This window comes from Pseudorca crassidens, chromosome 17 (genome assembly GCF_039906515.1).
Source record: "Pseudorca crassidens isolate mPseCra1 chromosome 17, mPseCra1.hap1, whole genome shotgun sequence".
Classification (NCBI taxonomy): Eukaryota; Metazoa; Chordata; class Mammalia; order Artiodactyla; family Delphinidae; genus Pseudorca; species Pseudorca crassidens.
The window spans coordinates 12,887,725-12,913,996 of NC_090312.1; the positions used below are offsets into that span (position 1 = coordinate 12,887,725).

At 47.7% G+C, this 26,272-nt stretch overlaps 1 long non-coding RNA gene across 6 annotated transcripts in view; it reads right to left on the reverse strand.

Annotated features, from left to right (window-relative positions):
• Window positions 1-26,272, reverse strand: part of LOC137209863 (uncharacterized) — a 393,448-nt gene that overhangs the window by 141,816 nt on the left and 225,360 nt on the right. For 2 of the 6 annotated variants that reach the window (XR_010936150.1, XR_010936149.1), the window contains exon 5: window positions 22,577-22,759. The exons of 3 other annotated variants lie outside the window; for them this stretch is intronic. This is a non-coding gene — a long non-coding RNA (uncharacterized lncRNA). Of the gene's footprint in view, window positions 1-20,367; window positions 20,522-22,576; window positions 22,760-26,272 lie in introns of all 6 variants that reach the window. One more of the 6 variants, XR_010936151.1, reaches the window with a different exon arrangement.

Here is a 26,272-nt window from a genome sequence, read left to right on the forward strand (position 1 = left end):
ACGAAGACCCAATGCAGCCAAAAATAAATTAAAAAATTAAAAAAAAAAAAGGAATTGGTAATTCTTAGAACAGCACTTGCCGTGCGCCCCACACTGTTTTATGTGCTCTACAAGTAGGAACTCATTTCACCCTCATAACAAGCTGATGGGTAGGTTGGTATTGTTCCCACTTTACAAAAGAAGCAGCTGAGGCACAGAGAAGTAAAGCGACTTGCCCAACTCCACACAGCGGGTAAGTGGGTAAGAGGCGCAGCCAAGGTTTGAACACATCCAGAATATGTGCTTCTAGGTCAAGACTCGGCATAGTTCAAGGTCCCTGGAAAGTGAACAAAGGTTATTGTTCCATTTCATGTACGCCTCACAATGAGCCAATGAGGTAGGGGTTTATACTCATTTGAGATCATTTCAGAGAGGACATGGGAGCTCAGAGACGTTAAGACAGTTACCCCAGGGCCCTCAGCAGTACTGACTCCGGGAGAGGAGAGGAGGTGAGCTAAGGAGATGAGGAGAGAGGGTGAGAGTTGGGCCTCTGGCAGAAGGGACTTGCCTTGGAAGTTTTGGTGTAGGCCATGTGCTCTAGATATAATTGGTAGGCTTGAGTTTGAGGGGTATGAAAGAATTGGGTGTTGTAGCCTCACGATGCTAAAATCCTTGATCATCAACGCAGGACAGCAGCACAAAGATTATTGAATCTGAGTCCTGATTTTGTGATCGGGGACACTGAGGCTGGAGCAGAGATGTGGTTAGCCTGATGTCCCAGAGTCAGAAAGCACAGTCCCAGGAGCAGATAACCCCTGGCCGGAGTGCTTGCCGGGGCTGTAGGATGTCCTGAGCACATACCAAGGGTCCTGGGTCCATAAATCCAACAGTCAAAACCCCTGCCAACAGGCTACTCCTTGATAACCACTGACACAGCAGTCCCAGGCACAGTGAAATTCTTATAAAATAAAGTCCCTTGCTACTAATAAGGCAATTTCTAGTTAGGGTTGCTTTTTACAGTTGCAAAACTTAGCTTAAAAAACCCCACTACTTTTTAAGTCAGACAGACCTAGATTTGAAAAGGGCTCCACCACTTAGTGGCTGTGTGACCTTAGGCAAATTACTTAACCTCTCTGAGTTTCAGTGCTCTCATCAGTAAAATGTCTCTGAACTGAGATCACTTCATAGTGAATGAAGATCTCTGGAACAGATTAAACGAAAAAGGAGCTACAGAGGGTAAAACTGCCTAGTTTGAAAGCTGGCACATAGTAGGTGCTCAATAAAGGCCATTCTGTCTCTGTCAGAGTCCAAACCTACATAGCACGTGACAGACGAGTCTCGGGGAAATGTCAATTCTAAAAGGACTTAAAAGTCTATGGGCACCATTTTTTTCAGCAGCATTTGCTCACTTCACGTCTCTGGGTCACATTTTGGGAATTCTTGCAATATTTCAAACTTCATCGTCATTATTGTGCTTGTTATGGTGATCTGTGGTCAGTGGTCTTCGATATTACTATTATAGCTGTTTGGGCATTTCATGCATTTTTTGAACTAACTTGCATTTTGGAGGGACACAACGCTACCGCACACTTGGCAAACTACAGTATGGTGTAAACATGACTTTTATATGCACTGGGGAAAAAAATAAATGCATAAATAAAAGGACTTAAGAGCACCCAACAGACATCTCCATCTAAAAAGCCAGGGAGGGAAAACACAGCAGAATTTGGAGAGGTCCACCATTCGTCCTGACCCAGGAGCCAAGACTGGGAGGTCCTGGTGACAGGAGGTGGGGAGGGGAAGTTGAGGAGGAAAGGGAGTGTGAGAGAACTGACATTTTTGGAGTTTCTTTTCTATTTAAGGTTTTGCTAACCCGTTGGTAAAACTCATTTCTGGTTCATGTTCTTAGCAGGAAAACACATTCAGGCTAAACAGTAAGAATGGACCCTGGCTTGGAAAGTTCTCAAAGGTTCTCACATCTCTCTGGCGTCTACTGCAACTGAGGAGTGACATTGGTTAAGCAACTCAATTTGAATAATTGTACACTGAGGATTTCCAGGGGAAACACCCAGGGCAACTTTCTGACTGGGGATCTTATGACACAGATGGATTTAAATGAAGAAAACCTGTAAGTGTGGAAGATTCTCCCTGGACACAGAGACTGAGGACATGCAGCGAACAACACGGACGCCCCAGAGCATAGACATTCTATCGGGGAGGTTTCTAAAAGAGAAAAAGTAGAGAAAAAGTAAAAGGTGTTACAAGTATCCAACCAGCGTTGTGGTTGGGAGTCCAGGCAAGCCCTTCAAAAAGGTAGCATTTAGGTTGAGAAGCAAAGGATGAAAGGGCTGGGTATGGGCTTCCCAGGGCTGCCGTCACAAAGTACCACTAATCGAGTGGCTTAAAACAGTCGACGTGTAGTCTCTCACAGTTCTAGAGGCGAGAAGTCTGAAATCAAGGGCACAGAAGGGCCACGCGCCCCCTGAAACTTGTAGGGTAAGATCCTTCCTCGCCTCTTCTAGCCTCTGGTGGTCCTGCCAGCAATCCTTGACGTTCCATGGCTTGTAGAAGCATCGCTCCAATCTCTGCCTCCATCTTCACATGGCCTCCTCCCCTATGTGTCTGTGCCTTTCTTATCAGGACACTGGTCGTTGGGTGGAGGCCACCCAACCAGGATGACCTCACCTGAACTGGATCACACCAGCAAAGACCCAGTTTCCCAAGAAGGTCACATTCACAGGCTACGACTGGAAACTGTCTTGTGGGGGTGACCCAGCTCTATGGAATGCAGGGAGCAACACAGGTGTGTGAGCAGCCACGAAAGCCCTGAGCTGGAGATGGTGCCTTTGGGGACACGAAGAGGCCAGCGTGCCTAGAGCACGGTGAGGGGAGGGAAAGCGGTCCCGGCGAACTGGAAAGTGGAATGGAGCCACAACATACAGTCCTAGGAGACGCGGAGGAGCTTTTCAGTCTCTGAGAAAGGCCCACTTTTTCCAGCTCATGCTGGAGGGGGCCTGAAAGAGGCTGACACACCGCAGGCAGGGAGTCATGGCCACTGGTGTTTTCATAGTCTGATGCACCACACCTGTGACTGGCCTGCCACTCTGGAGAACCAGATGTGAGGCAGAAACCTTCTGGCAATGATGTGCTCTCTGCTCTGGAAAACCAGAGGCTAAAATTGTCCCGTTTACTGCACAGTTGCTGCCTGAGTGCATCCTGACAGGCAGCCGGGGAAACCAGAAAATGAGAAAGTGTCCTCCTTTGCAAAAATTACGGCACCTTGGCTATATATAAAAAAATATATTTTGGCCTTTGAGAGAGATATATGCCATATATATATATATATATATATATATATATATATATATATATACACACACACACACACATATATATATAATGTCTGTCTTGATATATATGCTATATTTATGGCATTTATTGAAAATTTCAAGCATATATTAATATATAAAACACATATATCTTATCACTTTATATATATATATATATATATATATATATATATATATATATATATATATATATCATATAGACCAAAAGGTTTATGCTTGAAATAAAGGTTTGCTTTCTGTGCGGGCTGTCTTTGGTATTTACTCCACAAGTATTTACTGAGTGCCTAGCATGTCACAGACGCTGTTCCAGGCAGCTGACTTTCTAGTAGGATCGGGGAAACCAATGGATCAACTCAAACAATTGTAAGGCATATTAAAGGCTGCCGAGAGCAGCAGAGGAACATCCAGCTAGGGAAGAGAAGAGCGAGCACTGCAGAGCGTGGGGGACTTTGGGTGTTAAATACAGCGGCCGGGGCAGGCCTCACTGCTGGAGACGGCTGGGCACACCTGCGGAAGACCCGGAGAGAGCAGTGCGGGTGGGGGGAGAGACAGCAGCTGCGGAATCCCGAGGCGGGGCTGCTGGGGTGTCTGCGAGACGATGGGACAGGATGGCATGGTGGGACGAGCTAGATGGAAGGAAATGGAACATGACTGGGGCAGCAGAGCTGGGTCACACGGACCTCGTAGACCACTGTAAGGACCATGGCTGCTACTCCGAATAGGATGGGGGCTGGTGGCGGAGGGCGGTGGAAGCAGAGAAGGCTTACGCTCTGGCTTCTGTTTCAAAGGGTCACCCTGGGCTGTTTCGAGCATGGATTGTAGAAGGGCAAGGGCAGAGGCAGGGAGGACAGAAAGAGCTGTCACAATCACGCGGGCAAGAAATATGATGGCGGGCGCCAAGGTAGGGGTGGTGGGGGGTGAGAGGAGGTGGTGGTCTGGGTATATTTTACTGACGGCCTGGATATGACGGGTGAGCAAGGGAAGTCTAAGGTTGACCGACGCCAAGGTTGTAGGCTGAGCAGCTGAAAATCTGGCATTGCCATTCATGAAGATGGAGAAGATCACAAATGGGGAGACGGGGAGGATGAGAATTTTGCCATGATGGCTAGACACCCAAGTGGAGATGGGCAGGGAAGCAGCTGAACGCCCCAGTCCGGAGGCCGGTGGAGAGGGAACACTTGGAAGGTGTCAGTGTAAGGAGGACACAAGAACCCTAAGACCAAAGGAGCTCTCCAAGGGAAAGGATGAGCAACAGGCAAAGGGGCCCAAAAGGAGCAGCCGGGGGGGAGAGGAGGCCACCCAGGAGAGTGGAGACCTCGGAGCCAAATGCGGGAAATGTGACAAGGGAGGACATATTAACTGTGTCAAGGACAGGTGAAGGTCAAGTCAAAAGCAGACTCGGAACAAACCCTGGAGAATTTTGGAACTGAGGACGAGGGGCCTCCTGACACACATGGATTTTCTGTTCTTACCTCTTGCTCCAGACACAATCATTACTAGGTTATCTTAAGTCTGAATCTAATCTTAGTTTCTGTCTGTCCTTCCCACTAGGAGTCCACTCACTCCTAGTGTTAGAACGCTCCTGGTGTTATGGGCTGAATTGTGTTCCCTCAAATTCATACACTGAAGTCCTCGCTTCCAGTACCTCTGAATGTGACTGTATTTGGAAATAAGGTCTTTAAAGCGGTAAGTTAAAATGAAGCCAGTTAGGGTAGGGCCCTAATCCATAAGAGAGACATTGGAGATTCTCACAGAGAAAAGGCCACGTGAGGACACAGTGAGAAAGTGGCCATTTGCAAGCCAAGGGGAGAGGCCCCGGGAGAAACCAAATCTGCTGACACCTCTCTCAGACGTCTAGGCTCCAGAATTGTGAGCAAATAAATTTCTTTTTAAGCCACTCAGTCTGTGGCATTTTGTTATGGTGGCCTAGCAAACTCATCTCACTGAAAAATAGGAAACTATTTTTTTTGCTTTACATCTCTGGTACTAACACAAATCATGGCCCCCGAAGCAAATGATCACTGAATAAAAGGGCAACAGGGCTTTTGATTTCCAACATACGGTGATGTGAATAGCTGTATTCCTTAAGATTAGGTTTGGCTGTCAAACAAGATGGAATGTATTTTTCCTTCAGGTACGTGAAGACAAGAGGGAGGGAGTCCAGGACGAGCAAAGGAGTCCTTAGTTTTTGAGATTCTTTAATATCGTTATGCTACATTCCACCTCATGTTTCAATAGAGCTGCTTAAGTGTCAACCGTCACTTCTCTATTCTAGCGAGCTGAAAAAAAGAAGGGGTGCTCCCTCCTTCCCTCTTATTAAGAAATCTTCAAAACACACATTCAAGACACTTGTGCTTCTGTTCCATTGATGAGAAACTAGTTACATGGCCATACCTAGTAGCAAGGGAGGCTGGGAAATGTAGTCTTTATTTTGGGCAGCCAGGCGCCCAGCTAAAAACCAGGGATTCTATTATTAAGATGAAAGGAAAATGTAACCCTTCCAGGTACTCTTCCATGAGTTCTCCCAGTAGAGTGTTGTAACCAGCTGTCTCTGGCACAGCAGCCCAACCAACCTTCCCGAGGGGCCTCTCTACACAGCATCCCAGGGAGCTGGCTGGAAACCACTGGTCTAGACAAGCAAAGTGAGAATTTCCTCTGCAAATGAGAGGTACCACAGCCAGAAGTCCTCACTGGGAGCCAGTCGCAGGAAGGAGGAAACTGGAATAAAAACGGTCTTTGCAGCCTTCCTGAGGGGGTGCTAGGGGTGCACAAAAAAAATGTATGTGAAGGAGGGGGAACACTGAGAACAAGCCTCTCTTGCACCAGAGATGAGGTGTGATGGGACCTGTCCTGGGGTCAATGGACCACATCACCAGCCAGGATGCAAAAGAGGGAAGAGATGATGAGGGAGGTGGGCAGAAGTCCTCTCCAGCTCTGGACATCTCCCCTGAGAGACCTGCCAGCCTTCTTAAGCGTGTCTAGGTGCCGGCCATCAGGAGGCAGCATGGCTGTATCTCTGCAGGCCCAACAGGGGCTCGGCTGTTGACAGCTCTTGGAACATCAGCTGTGGAGGGCCTGGAAGGCACGCCTCCTCGAGCTTGGATGTGAAGCTGTCGTTGCCACCAGGGAATCACCATGAAAGCACTCCCGCCCGGGCAGCTGACGACACTGCACAGAAACTGCAGAGCACACTTCTAACAGGTGAGGTTAAACACAGCATCCAACTAGGACAGCCCCGGGTGGGAATGGGTTTGAGATGAGGTGCAAAGAGCTCTGAGCCTGGGGGACCTGACTTGTTTCAAGTTCTTGTCCGCCACTTTCTAGCTGGGTGACCTTGGGCAGGTCACCTCCCCTTGCTGAAGCTCAGTCTCCCAAACTAAAAGTGACAAGACTGAATCGCATCACGCTGGGGTCCCCAGTAGCTCTGGGATTCCAACTCCAGCTCCGAGTGATTCTGAGTTACAGCCACAGCCAGCCGACTGGGAAGGAATGTGGGCAGGAGGCGGGAGTGGGAGGGACACACCTGTGAGTTCTTCCTGGCATCCCCAGCTCTCCATGTTATTATATTTTTCTCTGCCCCATTTTCCAGAGTCCTTGGCCTCATATCTCCTTCAATGCTCCAAAATAAAGCTTGTCTTCTTGCATTCCCAAGTCCCAGAGGCTTCAACTCTTCCCTCCCCAACCAGAGAGATCAATCTCCACACAGCAGCCCGAGTGGCCTTAAAATACAAATTACCCACAGAAAATCCCTTGGTGACCGTCCACTGCTCTTACTGCAAAGCCGGTCTCCCTACCGGAACCTACGAGCCCAGCATCACCTGTCTCCTGCCGACCCCCCAGCCTCCCCACAGGCACCTTGCTCCCTCCCTGTTACCGGTGGCCACACCTGCCTTCTTCAGTTTCCCAGGATGACAAGGTGTTTCCCATCTCAAGGCCTCTGTCAGAACATCTTCCCCGTTCCCTGCAGCCGCTCCTTTAGGTCTTAGCTTAATTCTCACCTCTGCAGAGAGGGCTTCACTGGGTGCCCATCTCAAGTGTGTTCCCCTTTATCATCTCTCTCAGCCCTGTGTTCACTCTTGGTGTATTTACTTATTTATTTATTTATTTTAAAGTCTTTATCGAATTTGTTACAATATTGCTTCTGTTTTACGTTTTGGTTTGCTGGCCGTGAGGTATGTGGGATCTTAGCTCCCTGACCAGGAATCAAACCTGCACCCCCTGCATTGGCAGGTGAAGTCTTAACCACTGGACCGCCAGGAAAGTCCCTCCTGGTGTATTTAAACGCGATTTAGTGATCTATTTATTTTTCATCTGTTGATCTAGTTTGGGTCTGCACCCCCGACTGGAAGCACACTCCAGGGGAGCAGGGATCTGGTCCATGACTAGGTACAATACTACCTGCTAAGGACCCAGCACTGGAGGCACTCACAGGATATTTAAATAAATGCATAGTTGCATAAATACTTAAAACGTTTAACAAAGCATTTGCAAAAGAAAGGACAGAAGAGAGGAAGGGAGGGTGGGAGGGAGGGAGGGAAAGAAGGAGGAAGGAAGGAAGGAAGGAAAGAAGGAAGGAAGGAAGGAAGGAAAGAAAGAAGGAAGGAAGGAAAATTTGAGGAATTTGCAGACTCAGCGCTTAAGCCCCGGTCTTTCTACTTCAAATCCCACTTACTTTCCTTGCCTCCATATTTCCATCAATCAGTGAACAAACCGGTCCTGGGACTGGCACCATGCTGGGGAATATGGATAATTAAGGAGCTTACAATACAACCGAGGAAGTAAACCAGCACACACGTAACACGACGGTGGACACGGAAAACCAAAAGAAGCCATTAGCAAAGTTTTTCTGTAGAAGAATATTTAATTATAGAGAATGACGCTTATGACACATTTCTAACTAAAAGCAAATTAGAAAGCTGCATGTTTTCTATGTGTATACCTACACATGGTGGGGGTAGGGAGGGAGGTCTGGGCAGATGGCAATAGAGAGAATACCCATAAGGATGTGCCCAGCTAGGAAACTAGGTGCTGCCAGCTTGCTGGTCATAAAGGAAGTCTCTCCAGAGGAGGGGTCGGTGGATGAAGGGGAGCCCTGCAGAAAACATTTTCATACTGAGCACCTACTGTGTGCCAGGAACCGTATTATCTCTAATAAAGACCCGACCAGGTAGTTATCATCCTCACCATTTGAAAAAAGAGGGAAACGAGGTGCAGAGTTCCGAGTAACCTGCCCAAGGTCACACAGCTAGAAAACGGCCTCTCTGCCTTCACTCTGCCGACAGCGATTTCCAGCAACTGGCGTGGAGGGGCCACCACCGGAAGGGCAGGTGTTGTCGAAGCGCTGATGGTGCGGTGGGGAGGGAACGAGGGTGATTTGAGAAGCTCTCTATTTCCATCGGCAGCTCTTTTTCCATTCTCACCTCCTTCTGTGCCATGCGCCAAGCCTGTTGATCACAGAGGCACCACCCACCTGCCCAGTTTTGAAAGTGCACTGTTCTCCGGTTTCCGAAGCTTCCAGCGCCATTCCTTGTGACGCTCTAAATCCAGAGGCTTCTCCGCCTCTTCCCAGGATGGGAGGGTCTCAGTCGCAGCCCTGGTACTACCGAGGGGCCAAGGCTGAGGAGTCGACCACACCCCACCACCTCCACCCTTATCCTCTGGTTGGGGTGAGGGATCTGGGAGCCTGTTGTGTTGTCCTTGTGGAGGAAAAGGAAGAAAAAGATCTGCTGACTATGAAAAGGTAGCAGAACAAGGGTGCAGCCAGCATGGCTCAGCTGGCACAGTGGACAGGAATCCTTTCCAGTGAAAACTGCAGAGCGCTTGATAAATGCCACTCAATCCAGGAAGATCCCTGTCACCACTTCACAAAACCAAGGTCCCGAGAGCCTCCTAACTGTGGGTCCTGACTCTCAAAGGGAACGACAGACAACATGTAACCACAGATCTTTGAATCTCTCTCTCCCAAACTGACAGATACATGAGTTATTGTATTATAAAAATAGATGACTAGGTACTATGTTTTTGGGCACCTGACACATTAGCTGATTTAATCTCCACAACCCCCCAAATTGGTAAGTATCACCTTTGCCATTTTACAGGTTGGAAAATTGAGACTAAACGAGGCTAACTACAGAGCCCTAGGTCATTCCATTCATAACAATGGAAGAGTGAATCAGAAACTTAGCATCCTTATGTATATTATATATGTAATATTACGTGTTATGCCACCAAGGAACCGTAAGTACAAAGCATGCTGCCACTCCTCCATTACCGTCCAGGTCCCCCTCTCCCGGGGAGGGGAAGCGGGGGGCTTGGTCCATGCATAGAACTGTGTTTCAACATAATTGCTCTCCTTTGTAGTCCTGAGTGTTCTACTATATGCATTTTGAAAGCATTATTCTAAAAGGGCGTCCATAGCTTCCCCAGTTAGTCAAAAGGGGGTCCATGGCACCAAAAAGAAAAAAAAAATCCCAAAGCTCTCTGAACCTGGCACGACCAGACCCTAGGAACTCACGAGTTCCCTGTCCTTCATGAAGTAACTCCCTGAAGGTTTCTAATAGGTTTACAGATAGCACCACGTTGCCTCACCTTTCAGCATCCCTGTGGAAACCTCCGGTTTTGTCTGCAGATGTGCATAACCGAGAGACGGGGAGAAACAAAGCAAGGATGAATCTATCCTGATATATACATCCTTTTCCAGTGACGCTCCCTGCCCTGAGAAGCCTGATTGCACGTATTCCTCACGGCCTGCAAATTTGGGGAAGGCAGGAGCAATGCTGAATCTTATATCCCAGCACCTGAAACAGCAACTAGAAAGGGCAAGTCTCTGATAAGTGTTTGCTGAGCGCACGAGAGAGACCAGCCGGGGAGAGGGAGGGTTTTACTGCACACAGCTTCTTTCCTCGAGTCCATGGGAAAATTTCCCCTCCCTCGGGCAAATCCCTAGATGTTTTCTCGCCGCCTCAGAGGTCTGTTCAGAGTTGGTCGTGGCCTTTTCTTCTCACCTGGGCCACGTGGAGGACAAGTTGGCATAGGGTCTGCCTTCTGGGGTCAGGGGCTGGCCGTGCCTTCTCACCCACACAGACGGTTCCTCTTTCCCCTCCTCTGAGCACCACACAGAGTGAAGACTCTTCTTGACCAGGCAGAGAACCGGGCTTTGCACAATTGCTATCCAGGGAACGCTCTACCCCAGACCCAGAGAGTACGCATTCTTTTCAAGCGCACGTGCAACCTTCTCCAAGACAGACCATGTGCTGGGCCATAAAATAAGTCTCAATACATTTCAGAGGACTGAAATCATACAGAACATCTCTGAGGACAGTGGGGAAAAAAATTAGAAGTTAGCAAGGGTAGATACGGAGAAAATTTGAAGGAACTCTTGGAAGGAACTCTCTCGGTGCTGGACACAGACTAGGTCGTCTATCATTTCTGCCCCGACGTCTCTCTCCACCACGGCTATGATCCTTCAGCTGCAGCTTACTGGGAACGTCAACTGCCAGCCAAGGACACGGCTGTGGCCCCAGCCTGGGACTCGCTGCCCTCTCTGTGCAGGGAGCTGGGACGACGTGTTCATTCCGGAGCCCCCTCTGAGCCCCTCGACTTTCACCAGGTCCACACTGAGACAGGAAGGTCTCCACCGTGCTGCCCAAATGGGGTCCCCCCACTCTCCACTCTCAGGAGTCCCAGCCTTCTCAAGGGGCTGCCCGGGTGTGGCCCGAGAGCTGGACTTTTGCTCTATTTACTCAGAATGTTCTCTGGCAGATAGAATCCATTTTGTTTAGGGAGTTTAACTAATACCTCTTGAGGAAGAAATGAAGCAGCTCATCGGAAATGCCTGCTTTCCTTTGTCTGCCATCTTAGAGGGTTCCTATGAGATCAGCAACGTGGTTTACCAGAAGGAAACTCAACAGGCCAAGTCATTCCAGGTAAATGGCGACTGCGGCCCTGACATCCTTTGGGCTGGGAAATAAAGTGGGATCTGAATTTCCATTAAGAGTTTACGTGAGCTTTTCAAGGCTGATGATCTGATCCATGTTTTTAGTTCATAATATAAATGGGCAATTGTGGTGCTCACAGTCCACTACCCGTAGGACCCAGAAGGTGGAGGAACCTCTTATGGGCACAAAGGAACAGGGTTTTACTGAGAAAAGGCTGAGTGCAGCATCATTTTTCTACAAATCAAGGTGAAGACCACTGAGACAAAAATGAGTGAAAAATTATGTCCTTAATGAAAGCACACCTGAAGAGGTTGGGGCATGATAAAACCTCCTCAGAACTCAGTCCGTGGGAGGTTTCCAGTGGGATTCCATTGAGAGAGGGGAGTTCAAGAAGATAAGAATATAAGTCCAGTTTTGTCATATTCCAGTTGTGGAGATGCGAGCAAACGACTCCACCTCAGTCTCCTCATCTGTAAAATGGGGCTGATGGTAAAAGCACCTACTTCCCGGGCTGGTTGTGAGGACTAAGCGAGGGGACGCCTCAAGATACTTTCCAAGTGCCTCTCACGTAATAACAATACCAAGCCCTTACCATGAGACCTAACCAAACGCTCTTCATTTTCAAGACAGTCCTGGGAAGTGGATACTCAGGTTATTTCCAGTTTGTAGATAAGAACATTTAAGCCTGGGAAAGCTAAGAAACATGCCCAAGAACACACGCTGTAAGTCACAGAGGTGGGATTCGAACTCAATCTAACTCCAGAGCCTCAACAAACTTCCAGTCTAATAGGAATGACCAATAAAAGCCACCAACGCCAGGAGGGCCACCACGCTGCCCCAGGGACAAGGCACTGGGATCCAAGGACAGACAGGAATCACCCTGTAGGAACAAGGGTTCAGGTGCCCCATTAGGGTTGGGCCTTGAGAGGTGCTTTGGTTCTCACAGGAAGAGGAGAAGACAAGAAGAGCCTTATGGGTGGAAAACTCACAGTGGCAAAGGCAAGGTAGGTATTAAAAGGAATTCCCTGTTTGGGTCAGGCTGGAAAGACAGCTGTGCTGAGAGACCTGGGCTACCTGGAGTCTCATTTCCATGTCTTTGCAAACATTCTGATCATTACAGCACTGTGGGTAAGGGCACAGGCTCTGTGTCTGATGGACTAAGGGGACATAATAAAGCTGTGTGACCCTGAGCAAGAGACTTAACCTCTCTTGTCCTGAAGGGGGCTCACCTTTCAAATGAGGGTCAACATACCAACACTCTGGGCAGCTAGACTGACTCCACGGGGCTCCCTGTGTAAAGGCTTAGCCTCAAGCCTGCTCGCGCTCTGATGCTTCTTTGCATTTCTGCTCTACTTGATGCGGCCTGGGTCTCCTCGGCCGGCCTTCCCACTGCTCAGACCTCTTCTGCTCCCTGGCTGACATCCCTTAAGAAACTACTACTTAAAGTCCTAGAAAAGAAGAGACTGCAAAATCAACGAGAAATGGGGCTTGGTCTATGACTATTGCTCGAGATAAGTTTCCACTAAAAAGAACTTATCTGCTCACAGCCAGATTTAGGGATCTGACTCATCCCTCTTAAATAACTGTGATGCAATGTAATTTGAACTGTAACCATTTGACAGCTGCCCAAGGAAGGTACTTTCTGCCTGGACCACAGGTTGCCTCTGTTAATTTTTAGAATTTAGCATATCGAATGGGAGGGCCGATGAGAAACTTTCCTACAAAGGCAGATTTGTTTTAAGCTCTCCTCTCGTTCCTTGTAAACTCAAATTCTGGTGTGTGTGTGGAGGGGGCAGTATCGTTCAGTGTCCAGGCTTAACTAAGGTGTTTGTGTTATTCACCCTTTGAATCAAAGGTCCTAAGATATACATCTTTCAAATTTCAGCATCTCCAAAGAATGTTATGTGTCCCGCAACCAACGGCATTCAGTAGGTCAAGTGGAAGCATTTGCTTCGTTCTTCTTTGTGGCACACAAATTAATCGTGAGCTGCATAATCGACAGCATCTCAGAGGTGAGGAAATACAGCATGTGCTGGGGACCACGCTAGGAGCAACCACCACATAAACATATTGTCACTCCTAACTTACATCTGAGATATCTGATGCCTAAAATATTTAAGAAAATTTTGCTTATGACCGCCTAGTACGTAGGAGAAAGAGCACGGACTTCTTGTTACTGTTGCTGAACACAAATTACTGCAAAACTTAGCCTCGTTAAAACCAATCGTTTTACGTTACTCGTGAGTTTTTGATCAGGAATTTGGGAAGGACTAGGCTTTGTGGTTCTCACTTGGGGTCTCCCATGTCCTCGTAGTCAGATATTGGGCTCTGGTCATCTGAAAGTACAGATGGTCTGAACATCCAAAATGACAGCTTGCATGGCTATCGGCCAACCCTGGGTGCTGGCTGGGAGCTCAGCTGAGACCATAGACCAGAGCACCTACAGGCAGCTTCTTTCACAAGGCAGTCTCCGTGCTTCCCCAGAAGCAGTATCCAAGGAAACCTGAGGGTGCTGCATGACCATTTGTGACTTGACTGCCTGAACAATTACCAAGACTAAAGGAAATGACGTAAGTCCCAGGTCTGGACTGTCATTGGTAGAGAGAGTAGAAGGAGTGGATGAGTACGTAGACTGAAGGCAGATTCCACAGGATTTGGCAATGGACACATCTACCAATTGACCCTTAAACTACAGGAACATGATAGGTTTCCAAAAATCGCTTAGTCATTGCCTGAATTCAAATCCAGTCTCTACAGAGGGTGGCAACGTGGGTAGTAGAAAGTGGGAAAGCCCCAGGTGAAACCAGCCCCCTCACGCACTGGCCAGGGGGCTTGTCCCTCCTGGCACAAAAGGGCCTGGACTCCCAGCATCACCCCTTCCTTCCCATCCCCAGCCTCCCAACCGCCGGCAAGAAAGATGTGAGGAGATGCAAAAGAATAAGACACTGGCTGGAAAGACCCTTTCAAAAACAAGTTCAAAAATGTCTACAGCCTTCTAAAAGGGCTGTCAGGGGAGACCCACACCCATTTGCATGGGCGAGTCTGGGGTAATTTGGTCTTTTACTCCATGACCTGACTTGGTAGTCACAGCCCCTCCTTCTTTACAAGTCAGTGTTCTCTGAGGAGCCTTTTCCGTCAAAAAGAAACCACCACTGTTGCTGGTTTGAGAGAGACTTTAGGGGCATTTTCATGCTCCACGAGTCTTGGTGGCGACAGGGTCAGTGTTCTGCTTAAGGACCACAAGTGGCCCAATAGATCAAGGTCCAAACCCAAGACTATGATAGTGGCTATTTTTCTGTCAAAAATTTCTTTAACAAACATGTGTGTAGCCACTTACTATGTGCCAGGCAATGTTCTAACCATTTTATAAAGCATTTAGGGGCTTCCCTGGTGGCGCAGTGGTTGAGAGTCCGCCTGCCGATGCAGGGGACACGGGTTCGTGCCCCGGTCCGGGAAGATCCCACATGCCGCAGAGCGGCTGGGCCCGTGAGCCATGGCTGCTGAGCCTGCGTGTCTGGAGCCTGTGCTCCGCAACGGGAGAGGCCACAGCAGTGAGAGGCCCGCGTACCACAAAAGAGAAAAACAAAAAACAAAAAACAAAAAACATTTAGTCATTTAATGCTCCTAACTATCGTACAAGGGACGTACAGCTACTATCCTTCACCCAATACTCAGCACACGTTGAGTGAGCGTTGTATAGATCAGGACAGTGAGTCACAGAGAAGCTAAGCGACTTGCCCAGGTCATACAGCTTGTTAGTGGCAGAGCTGAGATCAGAACCCAGAAACTCTGGCTCTGGAATTTAGGCTCTTCAGCACCATATGAAGCTGTCCAACACTGTGCTTTGGTGGAAATCTGCATATCTATTAGAAATGCTTTCAGCAGCAAATAAAAGACAACTCCACTTAAGAGTGGCATAAACAAGTAGGAAGTGTTTCAGTAACAAAGTCTGGAAGTAGTAGTCTTCTGTCTTGGGCTGGTGGAACCACTTAAGAATGCTGTCAAAGATCCAGACTCTATCTTTTCCCCTCCACCATTTTAGTCTGTTGACTCGTCGCCTCACGGTTGCAAGACGGCTGCTGTACCTCCAGGTATCGTGTCCAAGATCCAGGCAGGAAGAAAAGATAAGAATGAGCTCCCCCTGTTGGGGGGGGGGGCTTTGTCTTTTTATTTGGAAAGAGAACCTCTCCCTAGCATGCTTCCCCTAACAAAACTAGATAACATACCTGCCGTTACTGTATTTGGTTTTAACCAATCTTGATTCATCTCATGAGGCTGGGATTGCAGCTTCCCTGAGATCTGGGGCCTCCTTCCTCTCACCTGAACCTATCAAGGTTCTGTGCAGCAGAGAGGCAGTGGCTACAGAGGAGACAGCAGAAAGCATGGGCCACAGGTAGGTATTACTATCCCCATTTTACAGACGGACTCATTGAAGCTAGAAATCACAGGGTCAAAATCACATGGCTGGCAAAACGGTAGCCCCAGAATACTAACCCGGGTCCATCTGATTCTAAATCTCGTGCTCTTGACGATGGCCAGGTACACTGTGGAGTGGACTCAAGACTGGATGGATGCAATTTGGCTTTCCACTAAGAGCTGTGGAGCCTTGGGAAGCCACTCAACTTCCTTCAGCCTCAATCTTCTCATCTCTAAATTGTAGCTAACAGTGGTACCTAACAAGAGAGTGGCTGTGATGGTGAAATGAAATAATACACGTAAAGAGCCTGTCAACACTAAGCAATCAGTAATGTTGGGCCTTTTTTATTGTTGTCACTATTATTGCTGTTGTTGTTGCTTTTGTATGCTGTGAGACTTTGTAGCCACAATGTACTCTATCCAGATGAACACACCACGTTGAGAATCTCTGGGGGACATGGTAGCGGGTGGGCTTGAAAGTGAGGAGAGGGTGCTCATTATATCAGTACGTATAGATTCCTGAGTCCTGAAACTTGTTTTCCTTGCATTTAGTGACCCAGAGTCTGGTCACTCAAAATGTTGGTCCACCAATCTACAGAGCATAAGAGTTAGCTTTTAGCATTCTTTCTGCCAAGAGTAAAATGCTGTTTGGCCAGAAGCACTTTGCTTTCCATTTTTGGACCTCTATGTTTTTATCTGTGCAGTGAGTTGGTTTTTCAACGTGTCATGAACATTCATTGAACACCTATTGCGTGCAGTATGCCATGGAGGTGCAGTGATACCAGAGACAGATGTTGCTCTCAGGAAACTTAGAGATTTAAAGATCTTCAAAGTTCCTTTCAGTAATAACACTCGATGACCTTAATCCGAATGACATTAATTGTTTTGAGGATTAACTGTGCTAGTGGTATTGTAACTAAAATCGCTGAACAAATGCTCAAAGTGAAAATAGTCTTACCGTGTGATCCAGCAATCTTGATCCTTGGTGTTTACCCAAATGAGCTGAAAACTTATGTCCACTCAAAAACCTGCACACGAATGTTTATAACAGCTTTATTTATAATTGCCCAAACTTGGAAACAACAAAGATATCCTTCAGTAGGTGAACTGATCATTAAACTGTGGTATCGCCAGACAATGGAAATTATTCAGCACTAAGAAGAAATGAGCTATCAAGCCATGAAAAGACATGGAGGATCTTACATGCATATTACTAAGTGAAAGAAGCCACTCAAAAAAGGCTACATGCCCTCTGATTCTAACTCTGTGACATTCTGGAGAAAGGAAAACTACAAAGAAAGCAGAAGATCAGTGGTTGCCATGGGTTTGGGAGGATGGAGGGAAAGATTGATAGGTGAAGCACAGGGCATTTTTAGGGCAGTGAAAATATTCTGTAATGGTGGACACATAAAATTATGCATTTGTCAAAAACCCAGAACTACACAACACAAAGCGTGAACCCCAGATGTAAACCATAGTCTTTGGTCAATCGTAATATATCAATATTGGTTCATAAACTGTAACAAACGTACCACACTAATGCGAAACATTAAGAATACGGGGAATGGTGGGGGGGGTGAATATATGGGTGCTCTCTGCAGTTTCTACTCAATTTTTTGTAAACCTAAAATTTCTCTAACACATAGTCTATTTACTTAAATATAGATAGATTTTAACAACATTCATATCTTTGAACCAGTGATTTCACTCCTGAGAGTCTCTTGCGATGTACGATGTAGTAGAAGAAAAGCTTCATTTACAGAAGGGAAAAAATGAAGTAACCTATGGTTCATCACCAACAACCACATGGACAAAAGCAAATGAAAAAGAAGTAGTTGAAAAGGTTTTGAAATAACGTGAACAGTGCTTTGCCAAAAAAGGCAAATGGAAGAAAAATGCAACGCTCCTTAAGATATTAACCACTATGGAAAATTTCTGCATTAAAATAACACCAATGGTTTATAATGAAAATTTCTATGATGCTACCAAAGGTCATGACAGTACGGTTAGCTTAGCTTTTTTAGTCTTTTCCCAATTTCTTATAAGATTTTGATATTATTATTATTTTTTTTTTAAAACAAAGGTCTATGAATCCGCTAACTGGGAAAGAAAAGACAAAAACAGGCGGCAAAGCCAGCCAGCTAATAACAATAGCACCACGTCCACCTCCACCACCATTTCTTAGGAGCTCACTGCATCATGGAAGCCAGGGTTCTTGGTACTCTGATCCGTTGTTAACTCATTTGGGTAACTCACTGAAAGTCACAGAGCTGCGTGGCCCTTCCGGGACATGCAACCAAAGTAGTTGCCACCTGAAGCTCTGGCTTAGTCAAAAGATACTATTGAGAGCCAGAGTCAGGAGTTACCCTAGGCACACAAAGGCAGATGGGAAATAGAAGTTCAGAGGCCAAGAGAGGGGTTGAAGAACCTATTCGCTCACTCACCCACCCAGAAAGCCTTTATTTACTGCTTCCTAGAGGCCGGGCACTGGGGATGCACTTCCAAATAAAAGGAAACCTCTGACCTTTAAGAGCCCGCAGTCTAGTCTCCCCACAACCCTGTATTTCCAAACTGTGATACTTCTGTTAGTGGAAAGGCACACTACCCGTATAAAAGGCTGGATGGAATAACAGGCATCAGCTGGAACTGTTTCAGCGATCCTGGGCATGCGGTCACCCTAAGTCCCCCCAACGAAGTGCAGCTCCCGGAGGGCAGGAAGCCCCCCCACAAACCACAAGATGATAACTGCCCCCCCTCACACCACCCATGTTACCTCACTTAAGCTGAATGTGGGGGGTCAGGGAATTTATTTCTGACTCTCCCTCCCACCCTACCTCCACGACATCAAGCATTTCAGATCAAGGATCTGTGAATCATAGGTCAGGTTGACTCACTTCTTAAAGTTTCCAGGTTGTGAATGACAGCGTCACTGATCAGTTGAAGGAGGATCAAATCGGTGAGAGACAACGCAACCTGCTCTGCGTTTATCTGCAACAATGGAAACCAGATTCACAAGTATTTTATTGAAAAGGTGGGGGTGGGGGGCGGTCAGGGTCCGGGGGGAGGGGGTGGGCAGCTGCTGAAAACTTTGCAGCAAGTGAGGGTTGGTAAATGGAAACCACCCATCATTCCTTTGTATTACTTCCTGTAATTTAAGATATGTACGGTATTGATGATATTCTTTCGTTGTGCTCTTTGTTTTCTTTTGGTTCACGTGGAAAATGTTTATGTTAGCCTTCAGGAAGCTCAGTTACAGATTCAGAGCCTATAAGATTATGTTCTTCCATTTAAGAAAGGGAAAGGGAAGGAAGGTAACAAGGGCTGAGCACCTGCGCAGAGTTTTCTCATAGAAGACCCAGCAGCGCGGGAAGCAGAGGCTGGAGAGGTGGAAGCACCTGCCCCGGGAGCTCTCAGGAGAGCATCACAGACCGGCCCCATTCCCATACAGACCTGCTCAATCAGGGAACGCTTAGCCCAAGGGGTGTTCAGAAACAAAAGCTCACAGTAGAGGTGCAAAACCATGTTGGGAACAGGAAAACCAAAGCCCCAGAGACCTTGTGGGCTAGGGCTCCCACGCAGCTTTCACACCCATTCACCCTGACCTTTCACCTGCAGAACCCCTGCTCTCTCCAGACTCATGTGAAATGCCAAGGGGCCAGAGCTCTCGCCCCACGTGAGAAAGCCTTCCTGGGACCCCCAGGGAAACCGACTGGGGTGTGATTCAGCCCCTGTGACCCCTGTGGTCCTGCATCTCCAAGCAGGGGAACACACGATCAACCCAGCCTTGGGGCTCAGGGGGGAAACTCTACTAATGAATCATGGCAGTGCAGAACCTTCTCTGGGCCTCCCTGGGAACCCACTGAAAGGCCTGGTGTGTGTCACCAGGGGCCAAGGCAGCTGCACGATTCTCATGTGAAATGAGACCATTTCATGGGTTTTGGTGGTCTCTTAAGATGCCTCATCAATTCATGAGATGATCTATCCGCAGGTGACAGGGCTCAGAAATGTCAGGTGAAACATTCACAAGTGAGTGTGTTTTTTTTAACGTTTTTATAAAGTGGATACTTGGCTAATTTGGAATCATAATATTAATAGATGGAAACTCAGAGAAGGTTCGGGACTTGCCTAAGGACACAGAGCTGGAACTAGACAAACCTGCAGGTAGAACTCAGGGGTCCATAACCCCTTCCCCAATACCACCCTGCCTTGCTTAGAATGAAAAGACCACACAGAGCAAAGGAAAAAATATATACGTTTTAATTGGATAATAAAGTAATAAGAAAGAAGAGTAAGACCCAAAGTCAATGCGTTCCTGGCAATCATGGATTGTTGATGACATCTAAGAGCTCTGGGCCAAATCTCTATTTTAAAATTTTAAAATATATTTTAATGAAAATATAATAAAATATATTGAATTAATTCAAATGAAAATTTAAATATAGTTTTAAATATCCCCTTTCCCATTCCGACACAAAGTGGCATGTAAACTAATATATTCTGTAGGTCAATCTGGTGGTACTGTCTAAACCCTATTATTCAGACTCTAAGAGCTGAAAGAGGTTCACGGAGCCCACTGTACAGATGAGAAAAGTAAGGTACAGGGAGAGGAGATGACCTGCCCAATGAAACCCAGTCAGCTAGGGGCAGAGCTGACTCCGGCTCGAACATCACTCCCATATCCAGACCTGTGGAATTCCCAGGCCCGAGAGCACTTCCCGAGCTTCTGCAGACAAGGGCATTCAGGTGCCTCCGGGAATCCTGAGCATCTCACATGATTCCATCCACAGGTCTGGCATAATCTCCAAGGCAGGTGGCTGATTTTCATGAAATGTATTGTAGCTACCAAAAGACAGCAGTGGACATGGTTAGTCTGTCAATGTGTACAGGAGAAGGGATCCTGAACTGTAATGAGCATGGAAGCAGCTAAACAGTGGATTCATTTGGTCCAAATAAAAGATATTATAACCACACAATGTAATAAAACTACGTAGCAGTTACAAAGGGTAAGGCAGGGGCTTCCCTGGTGGCTCAGTGGTTGGGAGTCCGCCTGTCGATGCAGGGGACACGGGTTCGTGCCCCGGTGCGGGAAGATCCCACATGCCGCGGAGCGGCTGGGCCCGTGAGCCATGGCCGCTGAGCCTGCGTGTCCGGAGCCTGTGCTCCGCAATGGGAGAGGCCACAACAGTGAGAGGCCCGCGTACTGGGAAAAAAAAAAAAAAAAAAGGGTAAGGCAGCTGAAATGGATAGCACTCCTTGATATATGGCTGAGTTCGAGAAGGCAAGTTGAAAAAAAATCTGTTTATCAAAAACAGTACTCTGTGTGTTTGTGTGTGTGTGTGTGTGAATGCACTGGAAAGGTCTGCAAGGATGTGTTCCAAAGTGATAACCTAAGCAGAGGGGATGAGGAAACAAGACTTGGGGCCAGTGATCAAAAAGGACATTAGCCTTATTTGGAAAGATTGTTTTTCCCCAAGGTGAAAACATTCAGTTACTAGTTATATAATAAGTGATTGATTTTTTAAAAAGAGAAAAATAGAAATAGGATATTATTCATTCATCTATCTATTCACTCAAGTATCTGAGCACCAACTACGCACCAGGAATAAAACAAGATGAAAAATACAGCCCCTGCCCACAAGGAGCTTATACTCTAACGGGTGAGCAGGGAGGTTTGCTCGCTTGGTATATGCACAATCAGGTATGTTATATGTGCTCTGGTGAAAGAAGAAAACAGCACAGAGTGGGGAAAATGAAGTGATTTCCATGTTTCACGGCAGATCCAGCAGCTGAAACAGTCATCAGTAAATTCTGCCAAGACCCGCCATCTTGAAACAAAAGGACCACGACACCACTTTGCAAATGGACAAACCTCCGGTAATTTTAAAAGAATTTCAACTGTCTTTGACTTCGGTTAGAGTTCACAGAGGAATATGATAGTACCAGGAATAGTTTATAGGTCCCCAAAATTGAACCTTGTTCACAGAGGGAGATGGTTTTGCTGCTTTTTAAAGGCACCGACTCTTTGGCTGTGTTTATCAGTACATATGGTTTACGCTGCTAGGCTGGAGCATCCACTCATTCTCCCATCCGCCAAAATTGCTGTTTTGATTTGAAATTCCAAAAATAACTCATGAGAAGCCTGCAGTGTGAGAGGAAGATGGTTGCACACAGCTCCAGGGAGGAAAAGAGAAAGCATTTGATTTGAATTACCTAAAAGCTGAAATTGGGTGCAAATATCTCCTTGTAACAACTGCTATATAATTAGCCAACCTAATGGAATCCTTTCAAAACCAAGGCAGTTCAACAAGGAAGTTTAATTGAAAAGAAAATTTCCAGACCAACTATTCTGTCAAAACCACATTAAATGAAGATAGCTCAGCACTGACCAAATCACCAGTAAAAGGTATTATGTGTTTGGGGAGAGGGGGTGAAAGGGAGGGGGTATGCTCTCCTATATGAGGGAAATGCGGTGATGTTCTAGGCTCCCTTTTCCAGTTTCATGTGTCTTCTAGTTACCGGGCAAAAGGATTCATTTCTCTCTAGGCCAGTGTTACTGCTGGGACCATCCCCTTTGTGAAGTGTTTCCCAGTCTCCTGAAAAGAAGAAGCCAGGATAAAAATCTCGGAGATGGGGCTTCCCTGGTGGCGCAGTGGTTGAGAGTCCGCCTGCCGATGCAGGGGACGCGGGTTCGTGCCCCGGTCCGGGAAGATCCCACATGCCGCGGAGCGGCTGGGCCCGTGAGCCATGGCCGCTGAGCCTGCGCGTCCGGAGCCTGTGCTCCGCAACGGGAGAGGCCACAACAGTGAGGGGCCCGCGTGCCGCAAAAAAAAAAAAAAAAAAAAAAAAAAAAATCTCGGAGATAAAGAGTGGGAGAGAAGAGAAAATGACACTCACCATCCAAACCTGTTCATTAAGAGCAGACCCCTCCCATTCCAGGAGGACCACACTCGTCCATGGGCTCGTGGGGGACCACAGTGACAAGAAATGACCTTCACACTTGGACTTTCACCTTTGTCACTTACTAGCTGTGCAACATCTGCCAAGTTGTTTAACGTCTCTGAGTAGCAGTTTCCTCATCTAAAAAATAAAAAAAGGATTACACTAGCACACCTCAGTGGATGGTGAGGAAGACGAACTGTGACAATGTACATGAAACTGCTCCCTGGGGTCGGAGCTGGAATCTGTGCACGAGAGACCTAGCGCTCCATGGATGGGGTCTGGTACCGCGTGCTGGCGGGGTGGGGAGGGGTGGGAAGGACCACCAGGTGCTTCCTTGGTACTCAGAATGGGCTGGCCACAGACCAGCAGCAGCAGCAGCGCCTGGGAGCTCCTCATTAGTGCAGAATCTCAGCCCCACACGGATTCACTGACACGGAATCTGCGTTTACTAAGGGCTCCTGGAAGTTGGTGTGTGGCTCAAATTTGAGGAACAATGGCCTCAGCTATCGCTTGGGTGTGTGATTCTGCACCTGGTGACCCGAATCAAGAGAAAGTGTTCTTCAGGCTGCCCTTTAAGGGGGAGAAGCGGGTTCCCCAGAGGGCCACCCGTGGTGTGAACCATTTCTGGACTCTGCCCCCCAGCCTTCCTGCCTGCAGGGGGGACATCAGGCAGAGCCCAGGGCCTCCCGAAACCAAGGCATTCTCCACCGACCAGGCTGGACTACTCTGGGGTCCAAAGCCACGTTATCATGGATGTCCCCATGTCGTCACACATGCCCGGGGAACAGGCCCTGTGTGCCTTCGAAGAGGACAATGGCAATAGCTGGTAAGAAGCGAATGGGCGTGGAGGCCTCAGGAGGGTGGGAAAGAACGACAGACCATGGAGCGATAAGACACAGATGCGTCCAGTAAAAAAGGGAACGCTAGACACACACGGATTGTCTTGTATATGCATAGACCGTCTCTAGGACGACAGACAAGACTCTTCTGACGCTGACTGCCTCCTGCAAGGAAGACCTGTTGGCTGGGGAAGTGGAAATTGAGGGGGACATTTTACTTTCATTGCATATCTTTCTGGACCTTTTGACTCTTTTCAGTGGTGTGACTGTATGCCAAGGAAGGAAGGGAGGGAGGGGAGGAAAGAGAGAAGGAAAGAAGGAAAGTAAAGGGAGGGAGGGACGTTCAATTAAAAAAAAAAAAAAGATAGTTGAGTCACTTGTTACACAGGGTTAGGTTTAAAAGTCCTCCCAGGAAATTCAGGCCATTAAGCCAACTTTTTTGCTTAAAGCCGCACCACTTAGCCTGCGACCCCTTCTTCAGGCTGACCACACACCCAGCAAGCCTATGTCTGAAAATGCTCAGAAATGTGGAGGAATTCAGCGAGGGGACGTCCTGTGTGGCAGACCTGCTCACCCCTGACTCCATCTCCCCAGCCCTCGGGCTTCTCTGCAGAGCGGGGTGTTCACCCTGCCTATTTGCCTCACACCAACAGACACTAGAGATACCCCACTCTCTAAAAATCCCAGCGGCTCCTGATTCCAGCTCACTTAGGTAGGCAAGGAAAAATCTCTTCCAGAAGATCCTTAAGCCCTGGTTTCCAGAGATTTCCAGTGACTAAAATGGAGTCGGGGGACATAACGCTTCTACTTTGTGTAAATGTGTACGTGCAAATTGAGATAAGAAACAAAATGTCAGGTAATGTGGAAAACCCTAATTATGGAACAAGCAGCACTGGCTGTGCTCAGTTCTTTTTGTTTGTTTGTTTGTTTTTTGCGGCACGCGGACCTCTCACTGTTGTGGCCTCTCCCGTTGCGGAGCACAGGCTCCGGACGCGCAGGCTCAGCAGCCATGGCTCACGGGCCCAGCCGCTCCGCGGCATGTGGGATCTTCCCGGACCGGGGCACGAACCCGCGTCCCCTGCATCGGCAGGCGGACTCTCAACCACTGCGCCACCAGGGAAGCCCTGCTATGTTTTTATGGTTGGTGGCTGGAAGCTATTTCTTTACCAAAAGTATCACTGGGTCTTCAGCTGAAACGTTATGCTATTGATTAGGAGAGAAATGATGGTGTTCCCTTGAGCCACGTGGCTACTGATGATGTCTAGCTGGATGGATAAGGGGCCAGCTCTCGAATCAGAAACTCTTGGGTTGTGTCCCTGCTGCTCGTGGCTGTCTGACATTTGGTAAGTGGATGTCTCTGAGCCTCTGGTTTCTTCGTTTTTTAAAATGGCAACAACAACTAATATTTATCAAGTGTGAGCTGTGTGTGTACTATAAGCCAGTGTTATTCTAAGCGTTTTATCAACTCATTGAGTACTTGTAACATACCATTGTTGTTCTTGGTGTACAAATGAGAAAGTTGAGGCACAGAAAGGTTAAGTATCTTGCCCAAGGTCACACAGCTAATAAATGTCATCACTGGGATTCCATAGGTGGTTTGACTGGAGCCCGTGCTTTAACCATCACAAAAAAATGCTCTCACGAGGCTGTCGGGGTGTGTGTGTGTGTGTGTGTGTGTGTGTGTGTGTGTGTGTGTGTGTGTGTGTGTGTGTGTGTGTGTTACAAGATCATAAAAGTAAAATGCTTCCTGGGCTACCTGACACTGAGTAAGTGCTCAATAAATTACAGAAGTTAATCATTACAAGTTAATTTCTTTGGTTAAGCACAAACACAAAGGTTACTACAGCACACACGTGGCTGACGATGAGGACGCTGCTGCCTGCGATGGTACTATTCCTGGACTGGTGTCCTTCCCCACCTGTCCTCAGCTGGCATTCTGCCTTGCAATCACGGCACAGGCAGGAACAGTGGCGCTCTGCCCTTGAGTCTCTATACTGACCTCTTCTGTGGGGAGCTCGTACAGAAATCTAAGTAGGGGCAGCTGTGGGGGACCAGGTCTGATGTCCACTTGCCAAGAAGAATGACAGATTCCGAAACGAGGGGCCCAGTTCTAACTCCAAGGCTGTAGACACGTGCTTCTGAAATTCTCCACAAATGGTTCATCACCATTTGGCAGCGTGGCAGCGTGCACTCAAAAAATTGGCACAATTAGAGATCTGGCGTGGAAGACTCTACGGGTGGCGGAGTAACTGTCCGACGCTCTCTTCATCCTCACGCAGACAGTCCCTGTTCTGTTCGGGTCCTGAGCAGGCAGCAATACCCACGGAAGAGGCATTCCTATTACCTCTGTCAGAGGCTGGCTTAGGAGGACATCTGGCCCCATCTGGCCAATGAGACATAAGGGGAAGTCAACTGGAGATTTCTGGGGACATTTTCTTCCCTAATAGAAGACAGAGAGTTGCAGTGAAAGACCCCCTTTTCCTGCCTGACATTCTTCCTGATAAGGTGACGACTGCAGCAGAAAAGGGCGTCTCAGAGAAGCGAATCCTGTGCCCAGATGTGCCTGAGCCATCAGAGGCATCCTTCTGGTACAGCTGACAACACCAGGTGCTGGGAGGGACATGGGGAAACAGAAACTCCTGAGCACCACTGGTGGAAAGGCAAACAGGTACAGTCATTCTGGAAAACAATCTGGCAGCACTTGTGAAATGAAGTCTGAGTGGCACAATGACTCACCCATCCCAGCCCTGGATCTGTACCAGAGAAACTCTCCCACAGGCCACCCGGGGACAGATGTGAGGTGTTCATCACC